Source organism: Nylanderia fulva, unplaced genomic scaffold (assembly GCF_048542155.1).
Source record: "Nylanderia fulva isolate GAGA-0341 unplaced genomic scaffold, ASM4854215v1 Scaffold6, whole genome shotgun sequence".
Taxonomy (NCBI): domain Eukaryota; kingdom Metazoa; phylum Arthropoda; class Insecta; order Hymenoptera; family Formicidae; genus Nylanderia; species Nylanderia fulva.
The window spans coordinates 4,163,871-4,181,314 of record NW_028190698.1 but is presented as its reverse complement, the minus strand read 5'-3'; the positions used below and the strand labels follow the sequence as shown (position 1 = coordinate 4,181,314).

At 28.1% G+C, this 17,444-nt stretch overlaps 1 protein-coding gene across 1 annotated transcript in view; it reads right to left on the bottom strand.

Annotated features, from left to right (window-relative positions):
* The window catches only part of Cht7 (chitinase 7), a 30,194-nt gene that overhangs the window by 7,402 nt on the left and 5,348 nt on the right, over window positions 1–17,444 (bottom strand).

Here is a 17,444-nt window from a genome sequence, read left to right as displayed (position 1 = left end):
TCATTTAAAAAAAAAGGTAATAAATAAAATTTATTTGCTGTAAATAACTTCTGTAATTTATTTTCGTGCCTTATTTCTATTGCTCGTCGACGCACTTGGAAAACTTTTGCTCAACTCTATGTATTTCTCTTCTCCTTGTTGTATAGCTATTCACGCACGATAAGGTTAAAGACCCGAGATACGGTTCTCTAGTCGCAAGTATTATTCACATCTGCATCGCGCTTCGAGGAGAGAGTAATATTGAATAATGTGTACATTTGTTCGTCAGTATTTACAATGCCTGACAGAGGAAATGGCGAAAGTTATTTGAAGTTCAGAGACAATTAATTACGCGAGGGAACGTGTTTTACAATAATAAGAATTAACAATTAAATTCTTTACAGAGAAAATGAATGCTTAACGGCATAAGAGTCTAATGAATTAATTGCAAACTTTTATTTTTCACTATTCAATATTTATAAGATATTATTTAAGATTTTTTATATTTCTATATTTTTCATATTTATTTATATTCTTTTATCATAAATTCATAAGTAGGTTTAATTATATTTATTATTATTTATTATATTTTTTCTAGCTTTAACTTATTTCACACATATCACATTTTATTTTGTAATTTTTATATTATTACATAATTGTGACATAGATCTTATTCAATATGAAGCAATTTTCATTGGCATTCGAGGAATGTTAAATGGCGAAAGCAACATGTCATTCAAAGAATTGTCAGACAAACACGAATAATCGTTAGAATTTTATTCTTAAATAAAAAATAAATAAATAAATAAGCGAACGTAATCAGCAGTCTGAAAAGCATTTAACAAAATAATCTCTCACTCTCTCAATTATATTCTTTCTCAAATTTGTAAAAAAAGATCATAATGAAAATGTATAAAGGATGGATTGTTTAATTTTTAGCAACAAAATTGCGAACAAAAATAATTATGTAATATTAAAACATATATAATTGTTTATTAATATTATATTTATTCAAAATATCAGCCTTGTATGGCTGATTTAAAGTTAGACTAATTTTAGAATAAAATAAATGATTGAACACGAGTATATATTGGAATAATTATCAAACACTAATTAACAAACACGAATAATCATTAGAATTTTATTCTTAAATAAGAAATAAATAAATAAGCGAACGTAATCAGCAGTCTGAAAAGCATTCAACAAAATAATCTCTCACTCTATTATATTCTTTCTCAAATTTGTAAAAAAAAAATTATAATAAAAATGCATAAAGAATGGATTGTTTAATCTTAGCAACAAAATTGCGAACGAAAATAATTATATGATATTGAAACATATATAATTTTGTATGTATTAATATTTATTCAAAATATCAGCCTTGTATGGCTGACTTAAAGTTAGACTAATTTTAGAATAAAATAAATGATTGAACACGAGTATTGTGGAATAATGATCTCTAACGCGTGGTCATGAAAACAATGGGAATTGTTCATACGCTAATCGTGTTTTCACTTCTGACTCGCGTGAGATCGAGATGGAAGTCACGCTCCATCGTGCCTTCTCGTAAGATAGATTCGTACCAGGAGATAAAATACGCGCAGAGATCTCGTAGTCCTCGCTCGCTATTCATTACTATCGCAAACGACAGGAAAGCAACGGATCTCGGCCTGATTTTTCTTTTGGTTTTTTTTTTCGAGGTCATGGCCGACTCGGATTCGCGACGAGCCGATTTTTGAACGGTGTCCGTCTTATTCATATTCCAGCCACGAGCCTGGAAAGTTCTCGACCACGTGAACCACTCGTGAGGAGACCTCGCGAAGATCGTTGAATATCATTACGCGACACGACTTTAATGATATTCGGCTCGGAGCGTCGTGCGATTCCCCGGCTTTTATTATATTATATCAAGATGTCGAGCTGTTCCCTCTCGATATTTCGTGCGACGTTGAAGAAGTGAAACTTCTTTCCTGCATTCTGCAAAGTGGCCGTTCCGCGCAATGTGGGGTTTATCGAGAGTGATTTTATTGAAATTACCGGGTAGAGGTGTTTTTATACCGATAAATTGTTTATGTCATTCAGCGTTTCTCATTTCGAGCGCCTCTCACGTCTAGCCTTATTGCGCTGTTCTCCTCTCCGTTTTGATTATACACTTATTAATTGTCTAAACTTGACAAAATATATCTCATACAATTGTCTGATCATCTCCCCGATCGCACTTATAACAAGTTTTTAATTCGTGCCTCGCGACACTGATGGCATAAAGTGAAAACACGATTACGCCTTTAATCATTCTGTTCCGATTTCACTTTACACGAAGGTCTGCGTTGTATGAAAATAAGCCGGCTTATTAAACCTCCCGTCACGTTGTACAAATACTGAAAATAGATACATATGTTATAATGCTTGAAACATTAGAATTATAATTATATTTATGCATGAACACACAGATAATACTGGATTTTATATGTAAGAATCTTTGTTTCATTTTAACTTTAACACCTTTTTCTCCAAATATAAAAAAAATATAATACAATATTTTTGTTCCTATCTTCTAATATTTAAAAGCTCGCGAAAAATTTTTTAATAAAATTTAATGCTTTGGAATATTATTGAATTAATATATTTATATTAAATATTTTAATATAAATATTAATATTAATATTAAATTAAATTAAAATTAATATTAATATTAATACAAAATTAAATTAAAATATTAATATTAATATTCAAATATTTAATATGAATATTAAAATCAACAAAGCATTTATCATTAAAATTAGTGCAAGTTTCACATTTTAAGAGACGCTCTATATAAATACGCACATACGTGCACGTTTCTCTAAGCATCATTTATCTTCCATAAATGTCAACGCGAGGGCGAGAACCGGCGCTCTAGATTCGCTTTATTCTCTCGTATTCCGTAGTTACGCGTCATACAATGGCATCGTCGAACGAAAAATTATCCGTGCCCGTCCCTTCTCTCATTTTTTTTTCACTTCATAGCTCATTGTCGAGGCCCTCATTATTGTCGTAAAACGCGCTCGCGCTCGCATTTCAACGTGGGAATGACTCCACGTTATACTTCTAGGCCGACGACTCCGTATTAGTGCGGTTATTAATTAAGCTGGATACGCGACGAGGATTAACGTCTAGCGTCTCAGGAAAAGGCGTTCCTCGCCAGTTGAGATGTTCAATTTGCACGTAAGAGCGCGCTCGTTTCGTGTATTTAATTAATTCCTTCGTACATGTCATTACATTCGCGTGCGACAACGTAGATTGGTATAAAATATATCTAAAATTTGGTTTTTTATTATATAATTTATACAATAATTTAGTTTGTGCGTTTTATATTTTCAATGAGAACAAACCTTGTTAATGACAAGATGATCAAGATTTACAATTATTTATTAAATCAAAATAATCCGGGAAAAATTTTTTTATTTATAATTATATATAAATAATTGTATAATAATACATATAATCGTAAAATTATATGTGAAATATGTTTGTTTTTATACATAATTATATAAATTTATATATAAATTATAAGGGTTCATATATTATCATGTCAAACGAAAAATTATAAAACATATATTTATATATACGAAGAAATACTTATTAATTATTTATATATATACATATATATATATATATATAAATTTATATAATTATATATAAAAAGCACTTTTATCTAATCATATATGGACATATTTCATATATAATTTTGCGATTATATGTATAATTTTATATACTTCTACATAATTTTATATTGTTATATATAAAAAATTGTTTCCCGGAAAGTTTGATATTTTATCGCGAGTAGTGACATACAAAACAAGCCAATTAATCTTGACGCATAAAGATGCAATAAGGAAATTAATGCGATTTCTCGCTTCTAACGTCATGATTCGATATTTGCAAGGAGGAAAGAGGAGATTTCGCAGATGCAGCTCTCTCGTTGCATCGTCGTCGCTGCATAGTCGCCGGTGGCTGGCTGTATATATGCATTCGCGAGCACCGGGAGAGAGCGAGAGATTTCTATGCCGGACTTTTAGAACGAACGCGGCCTCTATTGCCTCTAGTGCACGACTTCCCTCGTGTTATACAGCCATAGCCAAGTATCCGTGACTTAGCAGAATGATAATTTCCCTTTGAATACGTTCCTCTTGTACTCACGCCCGCGCAATCCACCACGTATCTGTACGATATCTCGGAAGATATGTCCGAGAGATATCGGATTTTTTTAATTCCTCTCTCCTGCGAGAAGAGATCTTGAGATTCTTATTAAATTCACTGAGACTACAAAAAATATATTCTCCTTATCATTTTCTCTTTTTCATAAATCATGTAATTTATATATATATATATCTATATGTATTTATATATACTTATATATATTTATTTATATATATTATATGTTATATTTGTATATATTTATATATAGTAATTTATATATATTTATATATATAGATAAGTTTATGCAAACTTATTCTTCTAAGTTCGTATAATGTTCCTAGAAATTTATATCTTACAAAGTGAAAGCGCCTTGGATCAATTTTGTCAACTGTATATCTGCTTGCTAACTATCACGTTAGTAAATTATAAGAGTCTCTCCGCTCATTTGATTGTGACAAATTTATAAACTTTTATAAATTTTGAACAGTTAATGCGAACAGTTATTTCTTTGGTTTCTGCTTATAATCTTAGTCTTTTCTATATCGTCGCGGTAGGATCAAAAGCACATATCTTCTCCTATTTTGGCATGATACGTGAAATTATTTTCATGAATGCCTTAATAAAGAATACGACCAATCTTTATTCAACACTAGCGATTTCTTTAGAAATTGCTATATCTATATGTAATACGTATATTATATAACAATACACAAAAAAGTTTTAAACTTTCAATGTGTCTTTGATCTTCCTCAATTCAATGGCACCGCATGACATTGCGAATTTATTAGTTTCTCTCCATCGATTTGCTCTTACATAACAAATTTTAATGTGTAGATTATAATATATTGTACACTATCATTAAAACATTGCTACAAAAATAAATTAATATATATTTCTAACTAAGCTCTAAAAGTAAATTCCAATTTTTCAATATTTTCAAGTATTCATCATTTGTAAAATATAAATATTAAGGAAATTTACATATGTAGAATAATTTATAAATATTTTGAAACTAATAATTAAAATTATTTTTTAAATATTATTTTTGAAACAAATTGTGCGATTAATTAATTGAATATATAAATCTCATTCATTTTTCAAGATAATAATTTACTTTAAATATATATATATACAGAAAGAAAAAAATTGCTGGTAATAAGGATAAAGTAATTCTTTTTACACTCTAATTTGCTTTTTCTATATTGTTGTACAAATTTTCGAATTAATTTTATTTTATTAAGAATGACGGATAAATATATATGTATATTAATCAAATATGTATCTTACATGGAGCATAATAAATTACAAATTAATGCAACAAATTTTAAACATATCACTGTAGATAAAAAATTCAAATAACCAATAATTAAGAAAACCTATTTTATTTTTCACATAATGTTGTAATATTTATTAAAAAGTTAATCAATATTTTTTCTCTTTTAGCACAATAATGATCACCAAAGCAAGTCTATTATTTAAATAAAATATAAATGCATTAATTTAGTTCATTAAGTAAAGCGATATTTTATTACGTGTAAATAACACAAAATGCTTTTATGTTTCTTCACTAATTTCGATTCTTTCAACAGTGTTAATTACCCATTCTAGCTGAACGCAACTCTCGTAAGACATAAAGCAAGCAGTCAAGTCTGACTTGACAGACTGTATTTCACTGTCATTTTGTCACAAATTTTTCACGCGTATATGTACATATAATTTTCTTAATAATTTTTAATCGCTTTATATTTTATTTTATTCTTATTAAGTGTTAATAAAAGTTTCAAAAATGTAACGTAACAAAGTACATAATGAACTAATAATGAACTGCAATTTCTATATTATATTACGATTAAAAAACCTGCAGATAAATAAAATATGCGATAATTAGAATCAATTAGTTATAAAAAGTTATGCAAAATAAACGCATCAATTTTTCATAAAAAAAATATGATTTCCATAAAAATCTATTAAGAAATAAAACAGCTGCTATGTTTCAACATATTATGCCTTCGTCTACAATTGTAATTAGTTTTATCTACATCACTGTATGTATAATATTTGCTTCTTGTATAATACATTTTACAAATGCGAATCAAATACTTAATATTTCAATTCTACTATTTTTCGCATTTTTATTATAAAGTGAAATGATAATCTTGCCACGTCCACAGATTTCCATCCCGCAAATATGCGAAAAATAATCCCGATGATTATTTATAATAATAGGAGAAGGCGATTGGTGCAAAATAAACTTTCATATATCTGCAGAAGATTAAACTCATCGAGATTATGCCGGACTCAAATCCTGTTATTTCTCTGATTAGCATCTCGAAATCGTTGTGAAAACCAGCTAGGTTTACGTTTGACGTTGCGAGTCGTCCCCGTTCCGTCTTTGATTTTGTTTGCAGATCGGCTGCATTGATGACCGTATGCAGGATGCAGACGGGAGTCCTGTTGGTCGATTTTGCGGCAGATTCTAGATCAGCGGTGCCGTCCATCCGTGAAAATTTCACTGACGTTCTTCGCGGTCGTACGTACGCGCGGAGTTCGGGATTTTCGAAAGTTATCCGCCGTAAAGAGGTACGCACCCGACCCGTCTAATTGTTGATTCACCGCCAACGAGAGAAATCGATTCTCGATGTTGCCTATTAACGAAGAAATGCAATTATGCTGGAAGATTATGTGCGCGGTATCGGTCACAAAGAGCGTTTTCCCTTTTGCTTCCACCTCGCAGAGGCGACAAAGCTTGCGCACTTCCACGATTATTACCCAGGTAACGTCTTATATCCATTATCTTCATTGAATCAGCATAAATTCATATAATTGATTCATTTATTAAATAAATAATTCATAAAATTAAATAAAATAAATAAAATTTAAAAATTCATAAAATTAAATAATTCATTAAATAAATATTCATTAAATAATTCATTCATTATAATATATATAATAAAATATATTAATAAAATATATATAATAAAATGTGTATCTAAAATAATAACATACGCTTTTTATTTTAACATTTAATTAAATCTTGACAAAAAACTTGGATTTTGTATAAAAAAAAAATTATTTTACTCCTTAACAAAAATCTACAATAATTGATGATTTTTCTAGAATTTAGTATTAGATGATTTTTGATTGTAGTCTCAGTAATTGACAAAAATTATGCAGTGCTTATATTAAATCTTATTAAAAGTCTCGTATTTTTAATAATATAAGGTAAATGTCTCTAATCAAGTCTAGTCGGTATAATGGAAATTATCATGCTTAAATGAAGTAATCTAGAACTGAATGCATGACTCATGTAATCTTACGCACGGTAGTGGAAATTCCGTGAGATGTGTGCAACGAATCCATTTTTACCGGTGTATACACTGTGCTAGGCTTTCTTTTCGACCGTGCCATGTTACCTCGTTACATTTACCTGGTTTACACTCGAGTGCTCTCATTCAGACTACATAAGTTAAACTTAAACTCGCTGTTCTTAGCAGCTTCTCTAAAAATCTTTTTGTAAATTCCATTCCATTTCCTTACAATTTCAATAAAAATCCGGCACAATTATATGTATGTATATCATTTGTGTATATAATTATGTATGCTAAAAAATTGATGAAAATTTTGCATATTATATATTATAAATTAATTAATCACTTTAACCTATAAAATTAATTTTATATTATATTGATTTATATATAATTGTGCATAAATATAATTTTAATTTCATCAATATTTGATATCTTTATTTTTAAAGTTAAATATATTATTATATATATTGTTATATTTTTGTATTATTATTATATATTTCTACACTTTAATTTGCAAATATTATATTGCATATTTTATATAATAATAATAATAATAGTTTTCTCATAATAGTATCTTCCTATGTTACATTTCTTTTCAATTAATTGTTTTCCTATTTTCCGCCACGTCAAGCTTTCTTATTTCTGCTCAAATTCCGGAACGTTCCGAGCACATTCTTATTGAATTACTGTCGTCGAGCTCTCCCACAGAATAGAAACGTTTCCGCCGATCATGATACAGCACGCTATAGCTATATTAATCACCTCATTAGCTATTGTAAATCCGCGACATTTGATCTAATGTGTGTATCGGTTTTAATTTTAATATTTTTATTATAATAAATTCATTTTAATTATAATAAGTTTTTTGTATATTACAATATAAGAGCAAAAATAAAAACTATGTGTGTGCAATAAACAAAGCAAGTATGTAAAAAATAATTAATCTAATCTTATTTGCACGAGATATTTTTATGTAAAATTTTTACATAAAAATGTGCATTACAATAAAAGTTTTATTTAAAGTAAGGTACTTTATTTAAATTTTAACAAAAAGCTTAAATTTTGTATAAAAAACTATATTTGAAGCAATTTATAAAATATATGTATATATATATATATATATATATATATTTATTTATATTTTTCTAATCTTTAAATCTGCCTTTCCCTTTTCCCCATTTTTTACTTCTCTATTTTCAAGTTATACTGCTTGGAATTCCTACATCTCAAAGTGCATTTCATATTGAATTATTCTCGTCGAAAATGTATGAGATTCATGTGTATGCGACTTTCCTTCTTCACGTGTCACTTATTCGTTTACCTCTTTTACACGGCTCTTGAGAGCCTTGCGCTTCTTTTTCCTCTCGCTCTCTATTTCTTTTCATCATATTCGTCCCACAATATGTTTTCTAACGTCATTACATGGCTCGTCATTATCATGGTTTTTGCAATCGGCCGAAGATTAAAATCAGAGATACAGGTTTAGCACATTGAAACGCAGAAGGTGAGACTCCGATTTATACGCCTCGTTGATTACAATAAAATACAATCGCGGTTTCTCATAGCATGTCAGGATTTGTATATAAAGTTAAATCATTATTTTTATAGAAAGATATTATTTTAAATGTAATTTAAAAATTTAAAAATAATTTTTAAAAACATCAATATTTATATCATATTTAGGTAGACAAAAATGAAAATTGTGGCAAATATTAATTTATATAAATATTAATATATCTTTATATATACACAATAAAATATCTTTACTTAAATGCATTGCATTAATCTTTACTACCTCGTGGCCTGAGATGACATAGTTATTGCTAATATGGTATCGGGCATCGAGCGAAGACTTTCGATGCGTTAAAACACGATTTTCACAGAACCGGTGTGTTTCTTCTTACAACATATAAATAACTCTTTTTTATAATGAAGATTCAGCATTAACTGCTTAGACTTTCTAACCAGCGACTTTGTATCTAACTTACAATTAGTAAAAATCAAAGCTTGAAGAAATATTCCTAATGCATTTATATGACGTTCTAGAATTATTATTCTAGGATTATATTTCTTTAAATTATATTTTCTATGTCAAAATTGGAACTAATTTTTTCTTCAAAAAATTTTTCACAGCACGCTGTTATTTATTCTTAATTTTTAATTAAATATTAACAAAAATTTCCAATTTTTAAGAAAATGAAGAAAAAAATCTTCGTAGTACTACATTCATGGTACATAATTTAAGAAAATAATTTGTGCCATGTTTTACAATAATTATTTTATTAAATAATCACAAATATAATTTTCTTAATTTTCGTAAAAACTTGGATTTTTTGTTAAGATATTTAATTAAAAATTAATAATAATTAATAATTATTAATATTCAAAAATTTTGTTGATATTCTATAAATTAATATAAAAAAAGCAATTATAATACTACTCAATTAAATACTCTTCCCATATAAAAGAGAGATTTTCCTTGCCCTTTGTTTTTTTATGATAATACCACAAACACGCAAATCATCATTTTATATAGATTTACAAACGTTTTTATATAACATTGTTTATACAATTTTCTTATACAAGGCGACAGCATCGCCTTGCATTAATGACTGTACGGATCTTATATGTATGTGCCGATAACGATATAATCTCAGTGCGTATCTGCTCGTAGAAATTGCAAGAATTTACAATAATTAAATGTAAATCGCAACCTGATTTGTGAGAATGATATTAATAGCTAAATGTTTTACGATTGCGCCGAGCAATAATTCTCGTCGCGGTGCGTCAGATCGATTATGGAAACTTGAAAGGCGAGGCGCTCTCGCCGTATACATATTTGACGCATTAATGGTAATTTGTGCACTTCACGCTGATGCAACAATTAAGATGCTGTACGCGAAACGTACTCCACTTTAATGAGGTGCAATGAGACTCTTCTCTTCTTTTTCCCGGCGATCTTAAAACGCTCACCTTTGATCTTCGTGTTTTCTCCGATGTGCAATGACATGTAATTTGTACATTATTGTAACTGCGACTGATTATTATCTTGCTTTATCGACATTAATTCATATGCGTACTTGGGAAAATTCTCTACTCATTTATTTCACCATTAAAGTTGACAATAGAATATGTCTTTCTTATTCTATGTCTTATTAACTTTATATACGTATAATTCTTAGTTATTAAATAAAATTGCCTTGTACTTGACACATTCTTGTACTTGACACATATTCTTTTCTAAAAAATCATGAATAATCATATGTGTCATAAAACAGAATTTCATTTTTTATCGATGATGCCACTAATATTTTGTCCCAAAAAGATCATAATAACTCAAAATAATCATTTTAATATGATAAATACGATATTAAAATATATATTTAATTTTATAAATAAAAATTATTTTCCTCCATGTACTTTTAAATAAGGCTAAATGATTTTCAACAATGCCCACAAAATGACGAACCATTATGATTATGATATTTCAAAATATTATTTTTTGCATGTAATTATAATAATTTAATATGTATAATAAATAACGCAATTTTAATATTTTTCAATTAAATTATATTTTTAGTATATATAAATTTAGTACTATCATTGTTATTTTTAACAGCTAGCAGATACGCTATTTCTCATGAAAATATTTCACGACAAGCCAATCATTTATTTAATTTAGCAAATCCTATCGAGGTCACGGCTCATTTATTTTGTACATTTAGAGTTTAGTTTACACTGTAAAGTATACCACATTTTATTACTACTCATTTGTCCCACAATTCCGCCGTTCCGTTTTTATCTACTTTCACCTGAATTTAATAGAATTCTAAAACGATTGACATTTTTTTGCGGGAAAACGCGGCTACTAAATTAATCAATTAATTATTAGAAATAAAACGTTCTATTATTCTATTCATTATTCACTATTTTATTCCAATTTATAACGAATGTATTAATATGCAAAATAATTATAGTAATATAGGGGAGAATAAAGTTATCGAATATAAACCCTCATCTTTGTGTAAAATATCGCCCTTTGAAGTTGCAGCTTATTTCGCGACACTCGGAGTTTTCATTACACTCGATGCGCAATCATGCATTTTTCCACACGGTTTCCTCATTTCTCAGTTTAAACTGAACTCGCCCTATCGTGTAATTAGAAGACGAGAATCGCCATGCAATCGACAGCGTAATGTGTAGCTGATATAGTTGCAATACATTACGGGCACGCGTGAAACTTTTTACTGCCGTTAAAGAGAATTATTGCGCTCATTAACAGCCAATTAACGTTTAACCCGGGGTTCGGGTGAAAGTGCCTTTCGGTGAAAAAAAAGAAGAAACTATCTATTATTTTTCTAATCGTTTCCGTTAGTTTGTACGTTCAATGGTTACGCCGAACTTTCCCGAAGTATAATCTATATTCTTAACGTTTCTCACGGCTTAACAATTTGTTCCCCGTTTTTTCTTCCAGAAACTTTCTAATTAAAAACAGTACGCGAAATTCAAACAAAAATATCTCAAATATTATATATACAGTACCCTCCATAAGTTTGGAAACACCTTACATTTTACAGTTAAAGAATTGCATGGCAGCGATCTGTCATAAATATAAATGTCATTTAAATATTTGATGTTTATTTTAGGATTTATTTATACGAAAAATCTGCACAGATCTGTCAAAAGGATCCTCTTAATTTAAGAAAAAATTCGCTAAAGGAATATTCTTTAATTAGATATTCGTAACATGCAAGAATATAAACTTAATGGAATGTTTTTATCAGTATATTATTTAAATATTTTACGATTTATTGATACAAAAAATCTACTCAGATCGCTGCCATACGATTGTTTAACTGTAAAATATAAGGTGTTTCTAAACTTATGGAGAGTACTGTACATAAAGAAACTTTATCTAAAATACTTTGAGATATAAATATACTTTTTTATTTATTATGAAGCATTTTAACAAATCTGAGAAAATGACAGTAATATAGATATATAAAATTCAAAGATGAGTTTTAGATATATTTTCTTCACATAATTGTCCGTAATCTAAGATTATAATTACACGCTTTAATATGCGATCAATAAAATCTTGTGGAAGAAAAGATTGCTAGTGATAATAAAACTGTAAAGTTGTAATGAGAAGAACGACCATGCTTCAATCAACCTTCCAAGAAAAAGTATCTAAGTTCTTTTAACTTCGTGTTTTCACATCTTACGTTTTATCAGAAGGCTTATTACGTTAATCTCACGACTATTATTCTTAATCAAAGCAAAATTTCTTCGTTATTTCAATCTATTGTTCAAGGCTATTCTCATTTCACGCAATCTCACATGTGTCTATGTCCTTGAAGAAATTATTGGATTAAAGTTATACTATCACGTTCTATCGCAGTTCAATGCAAATTATTTTCTGAGAATAAACCAGAAACTTATCTCACAAAAGAAATGCGCTTAAAATATTCATTCAATTTTATGCATCTTCCTTTACAAACTTTTTTTTAAAGTTAATAGTCTAATGTTCATAAATAATTAAATAGCATTAATTTTAAGCATTTTGTTTCTTAATTATGTTCATATTAACGGTTGCTTATCTTTAATTTAACTAATCAAACTTATAAAATTGTTTTATTTTACGACATTTACACAGAAATTAAATGCTTTGTGATATTTAGACACAAAATTTATTACAAAATTAAAAACATTTTATTTATAATAATTTTATGAAGTGGTATGTTAATTTTGGTTTAGCTTATGTGTGCAGAAAAGATACGTGTAATCTTAGCGAAAATAATTGCACTTGCATGTTCATAAATAAGTGTTTGTATAAATCATCGAAATAATTAGGTATAAAAAGATACATGTAATTAATAATAACATATTAAATCACTTTTCACTAATTGCATTTACATTTTATATTAAGTAATTATATTCTTACCTAACTAAATTTCTTGATTAAAATAATATTAATTAAATATTAATTGAAATAATTAACTAGAAATAAGTTATTTCAATGTCAATTATTTCAAAAATTAGAAAGGATAATATTCCAGCTAGTACTAAATTTTAATGTCAAAATATGATATTTCAATCGAAACTGATCTTTCGAGATTGTTAAACAAACTCATTAAAACTGTTAATGATACATGTTTAACAGTTAATGATACAGCCTTTTGCAAAACAAAGTAGTTGCATCGTTTGCAATTGCACCGACTCGTTAATGTCATTTTCAACACATGCAGTTTCGCCGCTTTTCGCATCGTGAAATTTCTCTAACCACTCGGCCCATTATTATATCTTTCCAGAAACATCTTAGAAAACTATAAGAAAACACGTTGCTTCACGATGCATTATTTCAATCTGCTATCTGTCGAATTTTCCCTTCTCATCTTATAATATTTGCTCACAATTGCGTTTCTACATATGTCACTTTGGGAAAAAAATAAGCATTGCCGGCCATTTCGAGTCGGCAATTCTTATTTTTTCCCAAAGTGCATACAAAGCGCACGCTTTGTTTCGACATGTATGTACTCATGTAATATTTACTAGACTGTATTTCTTTCTTTATGTTTTGAGATCTCACGTTTTAAATGCAAAAAGAGTTATATAGAAACATCATTGTTCCACTGATTTATTCATTGCAGAAACATCATGTAATCGATTTGATAATTTTTTTTAGATAGAGATTTTTAAATATAGAATATTTTTTTCTGTTTTTAATACTTCTAAAAATACAATTTCGGGATTTTTAAGTAAACTACTCTTTACATACAAAGTGCGAGAGAGACAAGATCATCAAGATATTAAATAAAATTAACAAGGACTTATTCGATTTAAAAAAAAACTAGGAAGCAAATAAATGGAAGATAGTCGGAAGAAGAACAGATTAATCTTTTAGACATCCTGCATACTGCATATACCGCTTTCTAATATAAGATCGTATTGGCAATCTGTCAGTCTCAATTAAGATATCATAATGTTTCTTGACATTGATGCTAGCTGTCAAATCTTATTTCGTTCTGATCTTTTTGGAAGCAAATATATAAATTATACTCAGATTTAATTATACTCAGATTTTATATAAGAATATCTTGCGATATGTTGTGTAAACACATAACGAATTTTAATCTGGAAATGGCCCACTTAGTGCAAAATTTATCGTTCTTGTACTAAATCAACTTTTTGGAATAAATTCAGCGGTGTTTTCGACCGAAATATTTACACACAGAAAAATATATTATTTTGCAAAAAAATAATGATTAAAGTATAAATTCATAAAAATACATAAACCTATACCAATATTAATATTAACTGTATTAATTATTTTATACGATATAAAATAATTTTTGCATTATTTTGTGTATTAATAAAATTTTAGATTGTTTTAGTAAAATCATAAATATCCAATTTTAACGTTAAATACTTCACAATTATTTTTTGCAAAGATTTTTGTCTTATATGAATTTTTATAAGCGTCCTATAAATGTAATTTTATATATATATAGTTTAATTTTGTACATACTAATATAAAGTAATAAATAAATGTCAATGTAATAAGAACAAAATTATAATTTTGTAACAATTAAACAAAATATTTAGTTCTTATTACCAATGTAATAAATGTCAATACATTTATTTGCACGTATTCGACCGCAGCATTTTGTTAAGTCAAATAATTTTTTTTAATATATGTATATTTAATTTGATACGACACACATTGCCTTCAAAAGCAGAAAAACATGTTCGTTATTCCATGTGTAAAGTCGACGACGCGATGCCGTGAGAATAATGAAGAAAACAACGCCTCGAAACAGCGCGGTACATTGAGCAACCTAAAAAACACAGCGACGAATTTCACTTTCCAAGTTAATTAACCTTGAATGACGCATGAGATATTATCAATCTGCGTATAGCACTTTCGTAAGAAAATTTACTCGGGCATCGCCCGCAAATTTCTTCCTTCCACGAAATCAAATTGATGAACTTTTCTGCATTTTTCACACGCAAATTTAATATATCTTTCAAACGATCGCTCTTTCTCCATTATATTCGTATTCATTAAAATCAATCTACATCATCTACATCTCCGCGTATAACTGATAATGAGATTCGTAAATATTTTTTGCGATTTCCTGATGCGGCTATAATAGGTACTTTCGGGAATAAAAGTTGCTATCCTTCGGACATGTGGCCGTGTAACTACCTGTCACAACTTCAAAAGTTCTTTGTTCTGTTTTTATTATATTAAATAATCAATCGTTCAGCGTCAGCTACCGCTTTTAAGATTGATCTTGCTTCTACATCAAGATCCCGGTTTCAGGATCGCGATGGTAATCTATATATATACTATACAGCATTAGCACTTACATAAAGCAACCTGTCTGGAGACGCATTTCAACCTGAAAACTATCCGACTTGGAGCAAAAAATTCGTTCATGTCAGAACGACTCGCCACATGCGTTCAAGTAGTGATGGGTTTGATAGTTTTGCTGAATAAAACGAATTGTAAACTGTGCGAATAGAATATTACCTATACATTTACCATAATTAATTTTATTTAATTATTATAAATGTATCATAATTTGATTAATTATAAAACAAATTTAACATTATAAATTACAGATTAAACATAAAGACGTAAGAATTAAATTGATCAAGCGACGTATTTTCTTTAATATATAAATAAATTTCAAATTCAAAATTATACCTTTAACACTCTTATTTTAATTTTCAATTTATAATTTATTTAAATCAGTTTGTTTTTATTTATTAAATATTAATTATATGTACAAAAAAGAGTAAGTAACACTTTACAAAAATACCACATAAAATATGTCATCTTGTCGATTATTGTATATTATATCTTTTACGAACAAAATCAGTCTGCTTCAAAATTATAGGCCGATATTAGCCCCTCACTTACGCACATTATTAATACGCGCGTATCGATTCGTTTTCAGGCTACGCACGTTTGCAAACCGTTTTCACCTGACTTCCGCCGGAGGGGTCTTTGGAACTTTGGTGTCACGCGCTTATGAAACTTCTGGTTTCCTCCTGCGGGACATATTGAATATTGCTGATCTATCGGAGACAGCCTGTCAACTTCCTATTTTCTTTTCTCGAATCCAAGTTTAATATTGCAATAATTCAAGTATCTTATCATTTATTTTTAAAATCGTATATATATATATATATATATATATATGTATGTATGTATATGATAATTTATTAATATCGGAGATTGTGCAATAAAGTTCTGAAAAGATATATTTACATGTAACATAATTGTTGCATATTTCACTTTTTTTATTTAATTTTTAATGTTTCTTCTAAATTGATAATATAGATTATAATACGATATTGTCTTCCAAATTTTTTTTAATTAATGCGCATATTTTATTGTGAAAAATTTGGTACACATATGTTAATAACAAGATTAAAAGGGTTATATTTTCTTTAAACAGATATATGTATAAACGTATATAGGTTACGTTTGGAAAGCAGCTAAAGTTGAATGTTGCGGTTTACGCGAACCATCATTTCTATATCGTTTTATTCTTTTCTCTCATTCTAGATATTTCTGTTCTACTTGTCTTTGTTATCGTATTATTATATCCATAACAGTTAAATATAAATATTTCCGTGCACACATAAAGTAACAACATAGTACGATGAAGATCTTTCATTTTCATAATTTTCATAATTATTAATAATAATTTAAGTATTACAAAAATAACCGCACGTTAACTTTTTATTCCGCTCTAAAGTTATCTTGAAATTATTCTCAGTTTCATAATTTTTTATGCTTGTAATTTAAGAGAAATCATTCTTTGCATCTATAATTTTTTCTTATAAATTATATCTCATATTAATGTTATATTTCCTAATATATATTTATATTTTTTAATATAAATTTTCTAATATATTTTATATATATATATATATACATATCTTTTTATTGCACTCTTATTC